Below are 4,707 nucleotides of genomic sequence, written 5' to 3'. Positions count from 1 at the left end.
AGAGAGGATATTATTATATTAGTTTATATTATTATATTACATTTTATATTAATTATTATAGTTAATTATTATGTTATATTTATATTATCTCTCTCTTTCTCCTGTCTGTCTCCTCTCTCTCTGTTCTCTCTCTGTCTGTCCTCCTCTCTGTCTCTCTCTCTGTCTCTCTCTGTCTCTCTCTCTGTCTGTCTCTCTCTCTCTGACTCTGTCCTCTCTCTCTCTGTCTCTCTCTCCTCTCTCTTGTCTCTCTGTCTGTCTCTCTCCTCTCTGACTCTGTCTCTCTCTCTCTCTCTCTGTCTCGTCTCTCTTCTCTCTGTCTCTCTCTCTCTCCTGTCTGTCCTCTCTCTCTCCTCTCTCCTGCTCTCTCTCTTCTCTCTGTCTGTCTCTCTCCTCTTCTGACTCTGTCTCCTCTCCTCTCTCTCTCTGTCCTCTCTCTCTCCTCTCTCTGTCTCTCTCGTCTCTCCTCTGTCTCCTGTCTCTCCTCTCCGACTCTGTCTCTCTCTCTCTCCTTGTCTCTCTTCTCTCTCTGTCTCTCTCCTCTCTCCTCTCTTCGATGTCTCTCTCTCTCTCTCCTCTCCTCTCTCTGTCTGTCTCTCTCTCTCTCTCTCTTTTCTCTCCTGTCTCTCCTCTCTCCTCTGACGTCTCTCTCTCTCAGGTTGTGAGCTTTCTGAAATGTATCGCTGGCTAAGAATGTCAAGTGGAATCACCTTCCAGCTGCCGCATCCCTACCAACCTCCTCGTGCCTCCCGTCCTCTTCACCGCCAAACACTTCCTCTGTCTCCCCCCACAGCGGCCCTCCCACTGCCCTCCCCCCTCCCCCGCTGTGTGGCATGATGGCGTCCAGCCAATACAGGTGTGCGTGTCCCCTCCGTTCTCCCTAAACTTATGTTGCACCTTGAAGAGATAACCGCACAAACCTCCCCCCTCCCCTCACTCCCTCCCCACAGTCTTTAGCTTCCTTCGCTCTGTTTAAGAAAATAAAAGCCAAGCAGTTATTTTCCTGTCGACGGAGGTTTCCCACTCCAGGATTGCTTGTTGTTTAAAAGTGAATGATTGTAGACGGCGGCGGTTACGGTAATGATTGTGAGACCGGCGGCGGTTAGCGGTGAATATTGTGGAACGGCGGCGGTTACGGTGAATGGATTGTGAGACCGGCGGCGGTTTACGGTGAATGATTGTGAGACCCCCCGGCCGGCGGTTACGGTGAATGATTGTGACACTCCCCGCTCTGCCGTTATGTCTCTGCACAGGACTGTATCAGAATAAACACACCTGTTCTCTCTCTGCAGTGTTTCATCAAATACACAGAACAAACTGTCAAACCCTTCATAAGCCCCGCCCACTTTCACTCTGTGCTCCAATCACAGTTGAGCTAGCCTCTGTCAACTTCCTCCTTTCCTGTACTTAGATATGCTACATGCTATATGCTAAGCTAATCTATGTTGGAAAGACAACCACATTTTGAAGATGGTTAAAAGATAAAAGTCACTGAACTGAAGCTGCCGTTAGTAGAAACAGCTCTTTTAATTCCTGTCTCACAAACTCTCGTTCAGCAAAGACTGGAAATACTTACTTATACCAAACACTGTCTCTGATAACGCTGTTAGCATCTTTCACATGTTTCGTGGCCACCGTAGTTTCTCCTTCGCCGTTGGAAGGCGAGTGTGAAGCGACTGAGTTGTGACACCTGTACGTTTTCTACATTTTGTACATGTTTGGGCATAAATTGATGAACGGGTGCGATATGACCGAAGATGTTACAGGTAAAAACTGCAGGTTTCATTTCATCTGGACAGCGAACTGTCAGCAGTGGATTCGGCGTATTGATCTGTGTCGATGATCGGTCCGCTGAACTCGACTCTCTCTGTGTTTTTCTTTAAACGATGTAATGAATTATTCAGCGTTCTCTCCCAGAGAGAAACCCCCCCGAGGGAGGAACGACAGAATCAGCCAGTCGAGTCCAAACACGAGTGAACGGACGCTGTCGGTCCCTGATGGGTGCTCGCAGACCGCTGTGGCGTGAGCACATGTGCGTCTTCCTGTCTGAGGACGGTCCGTTGACTCCGTCCCCCTCAAACGAAGCGTGTCGTTAGCTAACGGGGGCGGACCGCGTGTGTGAGGTCATCCGGTTTGTGGGCGGCTGTGAGTTAAGCGAGCTCTGAGGAGACGCTGTGTATTTATTCTGCTGTGTCACTGGGAGAACTGGGTTAACTGGGACGGACGCCGCTGTGCGTTCACTCTCCCATCATGCAACACAGCGGGAAAAAGCCTCCTATTTCTGTTTGTAACGTCAGACTCTGGGCGGGCCGCGGCCTCAGAAGAACGGTAAAATTACTGTAGTTGTTTCTCTTTCCTCCTGTTCCTCCTCCTCCTCCTGTTCCTCCTCCTTCTCCTCCTGCTCCTCCTCCTCCTGTTCCTCCTCCTTCTCCTCCTCCTCCTCCTCCTGCAGCGCTCCGAACACATTGTGAGTTGTATGTCATTTATTATATCTTGTAAATATCCAAACTGCTGTTCTCGCTCTGTAAGATATTTAAGCTCTTCGTCAGGAGTACGACAAAGGAAGAAAACGAGAATAAAAGTCGAGAACGCCAAAGTTTGTTTGTTCTTTTTGTCTCCATGACGACGTTTTCAACCACTTACTGTGGACCGGAGGCGAAGTTGGAACTCACGCAATCAGAAATACTTTATTGATCTCGGGGAAATAACAAAGAGAAATTACAAGAACATTTTACATACATAAAAATCAGTGCATTTACTCATTTATAACAATATATAGAGTAAAAAACAGGAAATAAGAGATGTAAAAACGTGTACAACAACATAAAGGCTTGTTTGTGACTCGGCTGGACGTATCCGGCTCTGAATGGCGTCACCACAACAACATGATCTCTGCTGGTTGCCTGGCAACTGCTATAAGCCAGAAAGTAGTCCGCCACATGAGCTCCCGTTTTACACTTGTTTTGTTTTAATTAATCAAAAGAGCTCTAACGTGTTCATTACTCCACTTAAACTGGCTTTATGTATTTATGCTAAGCTAACTGCTACCCTGATGTGAGGGACGGATATGATGATGAGAGATATCAGTCTCTCTCCATCAGAAAGTAAATGAACATCTTTTTACCAAACTGTCAAACTTTAGATGGATGTATAATATCAGTATTTTGTGTGGATTTATATTAATTGCTGTTATTAACCAGTTCCCGCCTGCGTTTGGACCTGCAGCTCGCTCTGATTGCAGGTTCTGCTGTGTAACGCAGTCTGAGGCCGGCGCTAATGGCCGTTGATTACTGGAGTGGGCGGTTTGGGGTTCGTGTGGCGCAGCAGAAGACAGACGGCAGGTTCAACAACTCTTGACTCCGTGTTTGTGCTAATAGACACACAATGAGGCCAAATATTAAAAACCTACAGACTGCAGGTTCAATAACGTCAGATTGTTTACAGCCAGAGGAAACGAAAATGTCATTTTAACCCTTTAAAATCACCTCCCCAGTCTTACTCTATCTCTACTGAACAAAGAATGACAACTTATAAAAAAATTTAAATTAAAAACTACAAACACAACTTTATCAGTGATTTGAGTGAAACTGGATCATATTTTATGGAGAGAATATTGTCTGACTGACGTCCTCCAGCTGCTCTCGTTGCTAAAAGAAGCTAATAATAATAATAATAATAATGTATGGAAGGTGATTCTTGTTGCTAGCACACAGTTAGCAACCAGCAGGTGAAGGACAGATCAGTCCTCAGGAGTCTCTGGAGACCACAGACAGACATTGTACAACCAGAACTCAGTTTCCCGCTGTGAGAGCAGAGGAAGCCGTCAGCAGAGACGATGTAGCTGCAGACGTTGGGCGGTTGCGTCCCAGCAGATCAAACGCCGGTTCTGGACCTCCTGCTGGATCCGACTGGGGCTCAGCTCTGAAGGGCTCCTTCTGGTCCAGTGAGAGTCGTTTCATTACAAACTCGCCGGCGTGTTTTTCCAGCGATGAAACGGTAGAAAGACATCCTGATAATGATATTAATAAATAAACACTGAGCTGAAGATGAAGAGAACTGGTTCAGGCTGCAGACATAAAGACCCTCAGGTACTGAAGAACACTGAATGTTTCTTCCTCTGCTGATGCTTCAAGTGTTAACACGCATCACATCTGGTTCACATCCTAATCCACCGCCGCCGCCGCCACCGCCACCGCCACCGGCTGGTTGGAGCTCGCAGTGATACAGCAGTGTGGGAAGAAGATTAACAGCTGAGAATTATACAGAATTATAAATGTTCTTATTGAGACGCCTCAAACCACAACTGTCTACATATATACATATTATATATACTATAATCTGCATATTACACATACTATATTATACACATATTATATATACTATATTATATATATTATAAATATTACACATACTATATTATACATACTGTATATTCAGTTTATGAAATGAATTTATTTGGAATATATAAAGAGAGAAGTTTGTTATAATGAAGCTTCATTAAAGAGCAGCAGTGTTACTGTTCATTAACCTTCCCTCTCTATCAGTCAGTATCTGTATATTAGCTATAGTTCATATTGATCAGTATCAATATAGCTGATAAACTGATCAATGAACCAAACAGTGAAATCAATAACTGCAGGAAGTTTGATTATTTCCTGTGAATATTGATCAGAGATGAGTTTTCCTGATATTTTGATATATTCTCTGTCT

At 44.9% G+C, this 4,707-nt stretch overlaps 1 protein-coding gene across 2 annotated transcripts in view; it reads left to right on the top strand.

Annotated features, from left to right (window-relative positions):
• Positions 1–4,707, top strand: part of LOC118322759 (cell death-inducing p53-target protein 1 homolog) — a 49,145-nt gene that overhangs the window by 10,521 nt on the left and 33,917 nt on the right. The gene's annotated exons all lie outside the window — the stretch shown is intronic.

The sequence above is a fragment of the Morone saxatilis genome, unplaced genomic scaffold (assembly GCF_004916995.1).
Source record: "Morone saxatilis isolate NCDOM2014 unplaced genomic scaffold, NCSU_SB_2.0 Contig14, whole genome shotgun sequence".
NCBI classification, from domain to species: domain Eukaryota; kingdom Metazoa; phylum Chordata; class Actinopteri; family Moronidae; genus Morone; species Morone saxatilis.
Note: the sequence above shows the minus strand (reverse complement) of the source record. Positions and strands in the feature narration are given on the sequence as shown.